The 13,620-nt window shown below is 50.9% G+C and overlaps 1 long non-coding RNA gene across 3 annotated transcripts; it reads left to right on the forward strand.

Annotated features, from left to right (window-relative positions):
• Window positions 1-151: 151 nt before the first annotated feature.
• LOC148135988 (uncharacterized) lies at window positions 152-13,100 on the forward strand. Of its 3 annotated transcripts, XR_015754778.1 has the most exons (4): window positions 164-286; window positions 6,471-6,542; window positions 11,415-11,684; window positions 12,789-13,100. It is a non-coding gene; the product is annotated as an uncharacterized LOC148135988 (long non-coding RNA). The 3 variants fall into 3 exon arrangements; XR_015754779.1 differs by lacking the exon at window positions 6,471-6,542 and having other exon boundaries at window positions 152-286; XR_015754777.1 differs by lacking the exon at window positions 164-286 and having other exon boundaries at window positions 5,986-6,542.
• The last annotated feature ends 520 nt before the right edge of the window (window positions 13,101-13,620 follow it).

A 13,620-nucleotide genomic window follows, 5' to 3' on the forward strand; every position in this document is an offset into this window, starting at 1 on the left:
TCCTCCTGGCGTTGACTCTCACGGAGCCGGAGGGCACAGGCACCAGTCCAGGGGCTGGTTGGCTGTGGTGATACACTGAGGCGGTTAAAGGGACGTTCCGTTGCGGGCAGTTTGAATCTTGAGGCCGTTGGCTCTCGCGCTGTCCCTTCCAGAATATTCCAGCAGCGCGAGGGCGACAAATCGGATTGGCGTCGTGATGGCCGCGCCTCCTTCACATCATCCAATCAGAGGCGCCCGGAATGGCACATGGGAGGAGCTTGCGGGGAATTTCGTAAAGGGGGACGGGGTGATTATGACGAGTAGGGGGGGCAAGGGGGTGACAATGAGGGGGAGGGGCAAGGGGGTGACAATGAGGGGGAGGGGCAAGGGGGTGACAATGAGGGGGAGGGGCAAGGGGATGAGGCGGAGGGGCAAGGGGATGAGGGGATGGGCAAGGGGGGCGACGATGAGAGGGACAAAGAATGACAATGGGGGAGGGGACAAGGGGTGACGATGAGGGGGAGGGGCAAGGGGGGTGACGATGAGGGGGAGGGGCAAGGGGATGACGATGAGGGAGACAAAGAATGACAATGAGGGTTGAGGGGGGACGGGGCAGGGGGGACGGGGCAGGGGGGCCACGATGAGGGGGGACGGGGCAGGGGGGACGGGGCAGGGGGGCCACGATGAGGGGGGACGGGGCAGGGGGGCGACGATGAGTTGGGACGCGTGAGGATAGGGTGGAAGGGGGGACGATGAGGAGGACAAGGGGGACAATGAGGGGGAGGGGCAAGGGAGATAACGAAGGGGGTGGGGCAAGGGGGTGACTATGAGGGAGGCAGGGGGTGACAATAGGGGGTGGTTGTTGATGGAAGGAGATACTGATGAGGGGGAGGAGTGATGATGGGTGGGGCAGGGGTAGCTGATAATAGGGGCAGGGGGTGATGGTGGTGGGGGAGGGAGGTGACGAGGGTACGGCAAAGGGTGATGATAGGGTAATGATGAAGGGGGTGAAGGGACGAGGATGGGGGTTCAAGCAGGTGACGATAGAGGATCAAGGGGGTGATGATGGGAGGGGGCAAGGGGTGATGATGAGGGGGTCAAGGGGGCGATGAGGAAGGAGGGGGTTGACAATGAGGGTGGAGGGGGAGGTGGGTGACAATGGGGAGCAGGGAGAAGTGGATGACAAAGAGATGGAGGAGGAGCAGGTGAGGGGACGATGAGGGGAGCAAGAGGGTCACGATGTGGGGTAGGGTTGTAATGATGGGGGTGTGGTGCAAGCGGTGTGATGATGAGGGGGTGACGATGAGGGGTGAGGGGGCAAGGGTATGACGATAAGGGGAAGTGGGCACGGGGTGAAGAGGAGCTGACGTTGAAGGGGCGAGGGGGTGATGATGAAGGGGCGGGAGCAAGTGGGTGATGATGAGGATGGAAGGGGACAAGGGGGTTGATGTTGAAGGGGGTGACAATGAGGGGGAGGGGCAAGGGGGTGACTGAGGGGGGACAAATAATGACAATGAGGGTGGAGGGGGTAAGGGGGCGACGATGAGGGGGGACGGGGCGGGGGGCGACGATGAGTTGGGGACGCGTGAGGATAGGGTGGAAGGAGGGACTATGAGGAGGGCAAGGGGGACAATGCGGGGGATGGGCAAGGGACACAACGAAGGGGGTAGGGCAAGGGGGTGACTATGAGGGAGGCAGGGGGTGACAATAGGGGATGGTTGTTGATGGGGGAAGGGTTCAAGCAGGTGACGATAGAGGATCAAGGGGGTGATGATGGGAGGGGGCAAGGGGGTGATGATGGGAGGGGGCATGGGGTGATGATGAGGGGGTCATGAGGAAGGAGGGGGTTGACAATGAGGGTGGAGGGGGAGGTGGGTGACAATGGGGAGCAGGGAGAAGTGGATGACAAAGAGATGGAGGAGGAGCAGGTGAGGGGACGATGAGGGGAACAAGAGGGTCACGATATGGGGTAGGGTTGTGATGATGGGGGTGTGGGGCAAGCGGTGTGATGATGAGGGGGTGACAATGAGGGGTGAGGTGGCAAGGGTATGACGATAAGGGGAAGTGGGCACGGGGTGAAGAGGAGGTGACGTTGAAGGGGCGAGGGGGTGATGATGAAGGGGCGGGAGCAAGGGGGTGACGATGAGGATGCAAGGGGACAAGGGGGTTGATGTTGAAGGGAGTGACAATGAGGGGGAGGGGGCAAGGGGGTGACAATGAGAGGGACACAAGGTGATAGTGGGAGGCAGGGGGTGACAGTGGGTGGGGATGGGTGTTGATGGGGGAAGGGGTTAATGATGAGGGGGGAAGAGTGATGATCGGTGGGGAAGGGGTATCTGAGAAGGGGGCAAGGGCATGATTGATGGGGAAGGGGATAATGATGGGGGGAAGGGGATAATGATGAGGGGCGAGGAGTGATGGGTGGGGAAGGAGTATCTGAGAAGGGGGCAAGGGCATGATTGATGGGGGCAGGGGTGGTTGATGAAGGAGGTGATGCAGGGGAGGGGTGTGATGATGGAGGAAAGGGGGTGATGGTGGGGGATGGGATTATGGTGGGGGATGGAGGTGACGGGTATGAGGCAAGGGGATGACTGATGGGGTCAAGGGGGTGATGATGGAGGGTCATGGGGATGATAATGGAGGGTCAAGGGGGTGACTGATGGGGTCAAGGGGGTGACGATGGGAGGGGTGCAAGGGGGTGGTGACGATGGGAGGGGGCAAGGGAGTGGTGATGAGGGGGGCAAGGGGTGACGAGTAGGAGGGGGGTGACAATGAGGAGGGGAGGGGGAGGTGGGTGACAATGGGGAGGGGGAGGTGGGTGACGATGTGAGGGGAGGGGCAAAGGGGTGACAAGGGGGAAAAGGGGGTGATGAGGGCAAGGGGGCAGAGTAAAATGAGGGGAAAGGTGGGTGACGGTGAGAGGGGAGGGGCAAAGAGTTGATGAGGGCAAGAGGGGGCAAGGTTTGATGAGAGAAAGGAGGGCAAGGGGATGACAATGAAGGAGGTGGGAACAAGGGGGTGACGAGGGGTGAGGAGGCAAGGAGTTGATGATGAGGGGGAGATGGGGGTGTAGTGGGGCAAGAGGGTGATGATGTGGGTGGTAAGGAGATGATGGGGGTGCAAAGGGATGATGAGGGGGGCAAGGGCTGACATTGGGGGGAAGAGTGATGATTGGGGAAAGGGATCATTATGTTGAGGGAAGGGGATAATGATGAGGGGGAGGGGTTTGATGGGGAAGGGGGTAATGATGAGGGGGAGGGGATAATGATGATGGGGAGGGGTTTGATGGGGAAGGGGATAATGAGGGGGAGGGCAAGGGGGTGATGCTGGAGGGGAGGGATTTGATAGGGAAGGGGATAATGATGGAGGAGGGGTTTAATGGGAAAGCGGATAATGATGAGGGGGTAGGGCAAGGGGCTAATGATGAGGGAGGTGGGGTTTGATGGGGAAGGGGATAATGATGAGGGGTAAGAGGTTTGATGGGAAAGGGGATAATGATGGGGTGGGAGGGGAAAATGTTGAGGGAGTGGTTTGATGGGGAAGGGGAGAATGATGAGGGGGAGGGGTTTGATGGGGAAGGGGAGAATGATGAGGGGGAGGGGTTTGATGGGGAAGGGGAGAATGATGAGGGGGAGGGGTTTGATGGGGGAGGGGAGAATGATGAGGGGGAGGGGTTGGATGGGGAGAAGGGTGTGATTGATGAAGGAGGTGGTGCGGGGAAAGGGGATGACGATGAGAGAAAGGGTGTGATGGGGTAATTGGGTGATGGAGGAAGGGGATAATGATGAGAGGGAGGGGTTTGATGAGGGTGGACGGGTGATGATGGGTAGGGAAGGGGTGACTGATGATGGGGAGAAGGGTGTGATTGATGATAATGGGGAAGGGTGTGATTGATGAAGGTGGTGATGTGGGGAAAGGGGTAACGATGAGGGCAAGGGGTGATGATGGGGGTGCAAGGGGGTGATGATGTGGGGGGATGGGGCAAGGGGTTGATGATGGGGGATGGGAGGAAGGAGGTGACGATGGGGGTGGGAAAGGGGTGACGAGGGAGAGCAAGGGGGTGACGATGAGGGGGTCAAGGTGGTGACAATGAGAGGGACGGGGGTTACAATGAGGGAGGCAGTGGATTACAATGAAGGGGAGGGGTCAAGTGGGTGACAATGAGGGGGACAAGGGGGTTACGATGATGGGGGAGGGGACAAGGGGGTGATAATGATGATGGGGAGAGGGGTGACGATGGGGGGGGCGACGATGGGGTGTAGGGGAGCATGGTGATGATGGGGAATGGGGGAATGAGATGACGGGAAGGGGCTGATGATGGGGGGGTATGAGATGATGATGGGGGAAGGGATGATGATGGGGAAGGAGATGATGGGGAAGGGGTTGATGATGGGGGGGAAGGGGATGATGATGGGGTGTGGGTGTGATGGTGGGGGAGGGGAAGTTGATGAAGGAGAGGGTGGATATCGATGATGGGGGAAGGAGATGACAATGCGGGGAATGGGGATGATGGGGGGGCAAGAGGGTGATGATGGGGGAGGGAACAAGGGGGTGATGATGAGGGGGGAGAGGGGTGACGATGAGGGAGGCGATGATGGGGTGTAGGGGAGCAGGGTGATGACAGGGAGGGGATATTGATGGTGGGGAGAAGAGGGTGATTGATGATGGGGAGGGGATAATCATGACGGGAGAGGAGTTGATGTTGGGGGAGGGGTGATGCTGAGGGGAAGGGTATATTGATGATGGAGGTTGATTGATGGGAGAAGGACATGACAATGGGGGAAACGGGGATGACGATATGGGAGAATGGGTGTGATGATGGGGAAGGGGGGTGATTGATGATGAAGGGAAGGGTTAATGATGGGGGAAGGGAATGATGATGGGTAGTGGATGATGAAGGGGGAAAGGGATGATGATGGGGGGAAGGGAATGATGATGGGGGAAGGGAATGAAGATGGGTGGAAGGGGATGAAAATGGGGGGAAGGGGATGATGATGGGGGAAGGGGATGAAGATGGGGGAAGGGGATGAAGATGGGGGAAGGAGATGAAGATGGGAAAAGGGGATGAAGATGGGAAAAGGGGATGAAGATGGGGGAAGGGGATGAAGATGGTGATGATGGGTGTGATGGGGATGATGTTGGTGAAGGGGATGATGATGGGGGATGGGGATGATGAAGATGGGGGAAGGGGGTAATGGGGTGAAGGAGATGATAGGGAAGGGGTTGATGATGGAGAAGGGAATGATGGTGGGGGAGGGGAAGTTGATGAGGGAGAGGGTGGATATCGATGATTGGGGAAAGGAGGTGATTAATGATGGGGAAGGAGATGATAAGGTGAGGAACGGGGATCATGATGGAATGGGGTGATGATGGGGGAAGACGATGATAGGGATGTAGTGGATGATGATTGGGGGAAGGGGATGATGAAGATGGGTGGAAGGGTTTGGTGGGGAGAGGAGATGATGGAGGGGTGATGTGGGGAGGGAAAGGAGAGGAGGATGATGGGGGTGGTGTGGGGAGGGAGGTGTTGATGGGGCGATGTGGGAGACGGAATGATGATTGGAGGGTTTATGGTGAAGGGATGATGTGGGGAGGGGAAAGAATGATGATGGGGGTGATGTGGGGAGGGGGATGGATGGTTGATGTGGTGGGGGGGAAGGGTTGATGATGTGGGTGGAGGGTTAAGGGGTAGATGATGAGGAAGGGGTGGATGATGTTGTGGCCATTTCAGAGACATGGATAGAGCAGGGTCAGGAATGGATGTTGCAGGTTCTAGGGTTTTGATATTTCATTAAGATCAGGGAAGGCAGTTAAAGAGGGGGAGGTGTGCCTATTTTTAGTAAAGGACAATATAACAGTGGCTGAAAGAACTTTTGACGAGGACTCGTCCACTGAGGTGGTATGGGCTGAGGTTAGAAGCAGGAGAGGAGAGGTCACACCGCTGGGAGTTTTTTATAGGCCTCTGCAAAGTTCCAGGGATGGAGGAGAGGATTGGCAAAACGATCTTGGGCAAGAGAGAAAGGAGCAGGGTGATCATTATGGGGGACGTTACCTTCCCCAGCATTAACTGGAAATGCTTGTATGTCGGATGTATCAGTTTTTATCCAATGTGTGCAGATGGGTTTCCTGACACAATATGTCAAAGGGCCGACAAGAGGGGAGGGCCCACTGGATCTGGTACTTGATAACGAACCAGGCCAAGTGTTTGATTTAGTGATAGGCAAGCACTTTGGAGAGAGTGACCATAATTCGGTTTCGTTTAGTTTAGCGATGGAAAAAGATAGGTACATACCACAGGACAAGAGTTATAGATGGGGCTATTAGACTTGAAAGGATTGAGGTTAGTGAGGAGGAGATGTTATCAATTCTAGAAGGTGCGAAAGTAGACAAGTCCCCTGGGCCAGATGGGATTTATCAGAGGATTCTCTGGGAAGCTAGGGAGGAGACGGCAGAGCCTTTGGCCTTGATCTTTGAGTCGTCATTGTCTACAGGTTTAGTACCAGATGACTGGAGGATTGCGAATGTTGTGCCATTGTTCAAGAGGGGCAGTAGAGATGACCCAGGTAATTATACACCAGTGAGCCTTATGTCTGTTGTAGGAAAAGCTTTGGAAAGAATTGTAAGAGATAGGATTTATAATCATCTAGAAGCAACAATTTGATTGGAGAAAGTCAACGTGGTTTCGTCAAGGGCAGGTCGTGTCTCACAAACCTCGTTGAGTTTTTTGAGAAGGTGACCAAACGTGGATGAGGGTTGGGCAGTTGACGTGGTATACATGGACTTCAAAAAAGCATTTGATCAGGTTCCACATGGTACGCTATTGGAGAAAATGCAGAGGCATGGGATTGAGGGTGATTTAGCAGTTTGGATTAGAAACTGGCAACAAGTGGTGGTTAATGGGAAATATTCAGTCTAGAGTCCGGTTACTAGTGGTGTGCCACAAGGATCAGTTTTGGAACCACTGCTGTTTGTCATTTTATAAATGACTTGGACACAGGCATAGGTGGATGGGTTAGTAAGTTTGCAGATGACACTAAAGTTGGTGGAGTGGTGGACAGTCTGGAAGAATGTTGCAGGTTGCAGTGGGGTATTTAATAAACTGCAGAATTGGGCTGAGGGGTGGAAAATGGAATTCAATGCAGATAAATTTTTCCTTACTCAGTATGTAGACTGGTCGATGAGGGGAGAGGCCATTTTGGATTTGGTGCATGGCAATGAGATCCTACCAGATCTTGTGGTAGGAGCAGCACTTTAGTGACAGTGACCACAACTGCCTCACATTTACCATAGCCTTGGAGGGGGAAAGGAGCAGTTACCAAGGGAAGATATTTATTTAGGGAAAAGGAAATTATGACGCTATCAGACAAAAGTTGGAAAGTACAGATTGGGAGCAATTGTTCCACAGAAAGGGCACAACAGACATGTGGAGACTGTTTAAGGAGCAGTTGTTGCAACTGATGCACAGATTTGTTCCTCTGAGACAGACAAGAAGGGGTAAGATTAAGGAACCTTGGATGACAAGAACAGAGGAGCTTCTCGTCAAAAGGAAGAAGGCAGTTTACGTAAGGTGGAGGAAGCAAGGATCTAGCACAGCTTTACAGCATTGCAGGCTTACTAGAAAGGAGCTCAGAAATGGACTGAGGAGAGCCAGGAGGGGACACAAAAAAGGCTTGAGAGGTAGGATTAGGGAGAACCCAAAGGGATTTTACTCATACGTGAGGAATAAGAGAATAATCAGGGAGAAGGTAGGGCCGATCAGGGAAAGCGGAGGGAACTTGTGCATGGAGCCTGAGCAGATAGGAGAAGCCCTAAATGAGTGTTTTGCTTCAGTTTTCACTAAGGAAAGGGACCTTGTTGTGAGTGAGAACTTTGAGGAGCTGGGAAATAGGTTTGAACAGATCAAGATTGAGGAAGTTGATGTGCTGGAAATTCTGGCAAACATTAAGATTGATACGTCCGCAGGGCCAGACCAGATTTATTCTAGGTTGCTCTGGGAAGTGAGACAGGAGGTTGCTAAGCCCCTGGCGAAGACTTATGCTTCCTCACGTTCCATGGGAATCGTACGGAGGATTGGAGGGAGGGGAATGTTGTTTCTCTTTTCAAGAAGGAGAATAGGGAAATCCATGGCAATTACAGACCAGTCAGTCTTACGTCTGTGGTCAGCAAGGTTTTGGAAAGAATTCTGAGGGATAGGATTTATGACTATTTGGAAAAGCATTGCGTGATTAAAGGCAGTCAGCATGGCTTTGTGAGGGGCAGGTCATGCCTCACAAATCTTATTGAGTTCTTTGACAAGGTGACGAGACAGGTCGACGAAGGTAAAGCAAGTGGATATGATGTATATTGACTTCAGCAAGGCATTTGATAAGGTTCCCCATGGTAGGCTCATTCATAAACTCAGGAGGTATGGGATACAGGGAGATTTGGCTGTCTGGATTCAGAATTGGCAGGCTGACAGCAGGCAGAGAGTGGTTGTAGATGTAAAGTATTCTGCCTGGAGGTCAATGGTGAGTGGCGTCCCGCAGGGCTCTGTTCCTGGGCCCCTGCTCTTTTTAGGTTTTATAAATGACTTGGATGAGGAGGTCGAGGGGTGGGTTAGTAAATTTGCGGATGACAGAAAGGTTGGAGGTGCCGTTGATAGTTTCGAGGGCAATTGCAGGCTGCAGCATGACATTGACAGGATGCAGTGTTGGGCTGAGAAATGGCAGATGGAGCTCAAACTGGATAAATGTGAAGTGATGCATTTTGGAAGGTTGAACTCGAATGCTGAATATTGGATTAAAGACAGGATTCTTGGCAATGTGGAGGAACAGAGGGATCTTGATGTTCAAGTGCATAGATCCTCCAAAGTTGCCACCCAAGTGAATAGGGTTGTTAAAAAATCATATGGTGTTGGTTTTCATTAACAAGGGGATCGAGTTTAAGAGCCGTGAGGTTTTGCTGCAGCTCCACAAGACCCTGGTGAGACCACACTTGGAATATTGTGTCCAGTTCTGGTCGCCCTACTATAGGAAAGATACAGAAGCTTTGGAGAGGGTGCAAAGAAGGGTTACCAGGATACTGCCTGGACTGGAGGGCTTGTCTTATGAAGCTTGGACTAAGCTTCGTTGACTAAGCTTGGACTTTTCTCTCTGGAGAAAGAGGAAGAGAGGTGACCTGATCGAGGTGTACGAGGTAATGAGAGGCAATGATAGAGTTAATAGCCAGAGAGTTTTCCCCAGGGCAGGATTGACTGGCACGAGGGGTCATAGTTTTAAGATATTAGGTGGAAAGTATAGAGGAGACGTCAGAGGTAGGTCCTTTATGCAGAGAGTTGTGAACACATGGAATGTGTTGCTAGTGGTGGTGGTGGTGGAAGCAGAGTTATTAGGAACATTTAATTGTTTGCTGGACGAGCACATGGACAGCAGTGAATTGAAGGGCGTATAGGTTAGATTATTTTAGTTTAGATTAGGAATAATCCTCGGCACAACATTTTGGGCCGAAGGGCCTGTTCTGTGCTGTGCTTTTCTATGCTCTATGTTCTAAATGTGAGGTGATTCGTTTTGGGAAGAATGATAGGAAGGCAGAATACTGGGTCAATGGAAAGATTCTTGGTAGTGTGGATGTGCAGAAAGACCTTGCTATCCATGTACATAGATTCCTGAAAGTTGCCACCCAGATTGATAGTGCTGATAAGAAGGCATACGGTATGTTAGATTTTATTGGTAGAGGGATTGAGTTCCGGAGCTGTGATGTCATGCTGCAATTTTACAAAATGCTAGTGCGGCCTCACTTGGAATATTGTGTACAGTTCTGGTTGCCCCATTACAGGAAGAATGTGGAAGCATTGAAAAAGGTGCAGAGGAGATTTACCAGGATGGAGCCTGGATGGAGCGAGGATCTTATGAGGAAAGGCTGAGGGGACTTGGGTCTGTTCTCATTCGAGAGAAGGCTAAGAAGGGATTTAATACAGATATACAAGATGATCAGAGGATTACATGGGGTGGACAGAGAGAGCCTTTTTCCTAGGGTGATGATGTTGACTTGTACGAAAGGACATAGTTGCAAATTGAGGGGTGAAAGTTTTAAGACAGATGTCAAAGGCAGGTTCTTTACTCAGAGAGTGGGAAGGACGTGGAATGCCCTGCCTGCCAATGTAGTTAACTCATCCACATTAGGGGGATTTAAACAGTGTTTGGATAAGAATATGGATGATGATGGGATAGCTTAGATTAGTTCACAGGTCAGCGCAACATTAAGGGCCTGTTCTGCGCTGTATTATGGTGTGTGTGTGTTGGGGGGGAAGGGGTGGATGATGTGGCATGGGGGGGAAGGGGTGGATGATGTGGCGTGGGGAGGGGAAGGGATGGATGATGTGGCGTGGGGAGGGGAAGGGGTGGATGATGTGGCGTGGGGAGGGAAAGGGGTGGATGATGTGTTGTAAGGGGTGGATGATGTGGGGTGAGGGGAAATGGGGAATGATGATGATGTAGCCGGTTTATGATGGGGGTAGGGGATGGGTTGGATGATGTTGGGAGGGAGGGAGATGGGGTGGATTATCTGGGGAGGGCGACAGGTATGATTATGTGGGGGGAGAGGTGATAATGGGTGCTTGTATGTGGGGGGTGGATGGTGGGGAAATGGAAACAGGAATAAAGATTGGACAGGAGATGGGGAGATGTTGATTGGGGGTGGGAAGATGAGATGATTGGGAGGGTGTGATATGAGAGATTTAGGATGTGGGATGATGATGTGCAGCGTGGGGAGGGGAAATGTTATGGGCCAATGGAAAATATAATTGGTGATAGCAAGGGGATGATGGGTGAATAGGAGGCGTGTCTGATGGATGGGCAGAGGATTATGGTGGAGAAGGAGATAATGGATGGGGTGAATGATGGACAGGTATGGGAATGGGTGGTGAATGAGGCAGTGGGTAAGGGGCTGATGTAGGGGGAACGGTGGATGGATATGTTGAAGATGTAGAGAAGGGAGATGTTGAAGAGGAGTGAAGAGTATGAGGGAGGGGGTGGTGATGGCACTAAAGATTTTAGGACAAAGGGCTTAATGATAGAGAAGGCTGGATGGTGGAGGAGTGGGATGATGTTGTGCAGAGAGGGAATGATTGAAGTCAGGTGAAATGAGGGAAGTGGTGATGTCTGAACACTTATCCAGCCCTGTCAGTTCTAGTATTTTTTTAAAAATAGATGTTACATTTAAGTTCTAGACATAATCTAGATTGCAAATAATTGTACTTGAATTTCACTGATTTCAGATTAATCTAATTAATACGCTTGTTTGCTGACTTTATTTTGTCTTCTCTATAAACCCCTATTTAAATAATTCAAATGTTAATTTAACGGAATTCAGAAATCTTTAATATTACTATTCTTTATGTAGTTTTCTCCACATTCAGTATCACCTGCAAATTTGTAATAGTAATTATTGTTTTCCAGTATCTGGAAAGCACTGTGCCATGTGGAACGCTGCTGTCTAACATCCTCCAGTCTGAAAAACAGCCATTGGCCATGACTTGCAGTTTCCTGACCTTTGCAGCTGATTTGCCCTCCAAAGCTGATACTAACCATCCTGTCACATGGGCCTTCTGTTTTGTTAACCCAAGCCATTTGTGTGCCAACTTGGCAAACGCTTTCTTGGAATCCCTTCGTCACTACTCGCTGTGAGATAGAGTATGACGCAACTGAGAAATGTATGATGCTCGTCAGGTGAGTTCTCCAAGCAAGAACCAGCCAAAGAAAAGAATGGGGGCCTATTATCTGATTGTACTTAGTGGATAGCTCACCTGGCCTGAATGAAACAGACACTGAAGATCGCAGACGGGTTTGTGTACCCTTCCAGTCTCCCAAGAGAAGGTCCCAAAGAGTTGAAGAGTGGCAAATGTTCAAGAAAAAGTGTAAGGGTATTCCTAGTAACTATAGGCCAATCAGTTTAACATCAATGTTTGGTAAAGTTTTACAGTGATAAAGGGAAAAATAATCAGGCACTTTCAGAGTTTGACTTTAAGGAGAGCCTGTACAGATTCATAAAACATTGCTGCCAAATGGGTCTAGATTAAGTTAGGATATCTGGTCAGCATGAACAAGTTGGACTGAAGGGTCTGTTTCTGTGCTGTACATCTCTAAAATGCAAATTGTACTCAAGTAATTGATTTTTTTTGAGAAAGCAACAGTGAATGTTGATGAGGGAAAGCAGTGGATGCTGTCGAAATGAATTTCTAGCAAGTGTCTGACAAGGTGGAGGCTGATGGAAGAGGAGGGTCAGTGTCAGACTGGATTAAAATTGGCTGGGGTCAGAAAGCAGCAAGCCCTGGTACACAGTCATTTTTCAGACTGGAGGCTACAGGACTGTGACTCTATCTCTATTTGTGGGCGGCACGGTGGCACAGTGGTTAGCACTGCTGCCTCACAGCGCCAGAGACTCCGGTTCAATTCCCACCTCAGGCGACTGACTGTATGGAGTTTGCACGTTCTCCCCGTGTCTGCGTGGGTTTCCTCCGGGTGCTCCGGTTTCCTCCCACAGTGCAAAGATGTGCAGGTCAGGTGAATTGGCCATGCTAAATTGCCCCTAGTGTTAGGTAAGGGGTAAATGTAGGGGTATGGGTGGGTTGCGCTTCGGCGGGGCGGTGTGGACTTGTTGGGCCGACGGGCCTGTTTCCACACTGTAATCTAATCTAATCTAATCTCAAACGAAAGGCAATGTAGCACTCCATTGGTACTGTGTTGAAACACAGGGGGAGGTTTTGCATTCACTTGAGACTCAAATCTCTGGTTCAGGTGAGAGTGTTCATCACCCCGCTCTTTGCTTTCTAGGAATAAGTCCGAACTAAACACTGGACCATTTCTGTTCAGATCTCATTTGCTTTATGACTTACTCAGCCTGGATCCAATGGCTTCCTTCTCTGCCCAACGGGAAATCGAAATGGGACGACTGTAGTTCAGTTTCGGAAACCTGGTCACCATGGATGAGTTGGGCTGTATGATTCTGGCACTAATTGTGCCTCTCCCATGTCTGCTCAATGTCTTTTATATAATTAAAGCACACAGTACTAATTCCTCAGGCACCACTTCTGATGTCACTTTCTTGTTCAAAGCTCTCAGGATTATTGCTTCTATCAAGGGAGGTCTCCCCAAGTTGCTCCCTTTCCTGTCAGTTTTTCCGACTCCCCTCATTCCTCAGATCTTCTCAACCCCACTGTTATATCCTCTCCCTCCCTAGCAACACTGTGGGTGTGCCATGCACTGCAGCTTTCTAAGAAGACAGCTCACCATCACCTCAAGAGCTATTAGGGGTGGGCAATAAGCAAAATCAAATCCCTTGAATAAAAAGGGACTTCTGTTCCTCATTCCCGAGAAGGACACTGGGAGGGTATACGCACTAGTCTGTTTGCACATGATTTGGTTCTACTGAGATGAACAGTCAGTTTAGGAATCGTTGCTTTTTAACAATGGCTGCATTTTAAACTTATTTGAAAGGTGAACATAGAGTCATACAGCCTGGAGACAGATCCTTCAGTCCATGCCGGCCATTATCCCAAACTAAACTGTCCTACCTGCTGCTCCTGGCCCATATCCCTCCAGACCTTTCCTATTCATATACTTACCCAAGTGTCTTTTAAACATTGTAACTGTACCCACATCCACC

Source organism: Chiloscyllium plagiosum, unplaced genomic scaffold (genome assembly GCF_037043375.1).
Source record: "Chiloscyllium plagiosum isolate Xiang-an unplaced genomic scaffold, Cpla_swu_hap1 HiC_scaffold_47, whole genome shotgun sequence".
NCBI lineage: Eukaryota > Metazoa > Chordata > Chondrichthyes > Orectolobiformes > Hemiscylliidae > Chiloscyllium > Chiloscyllium plagiosum.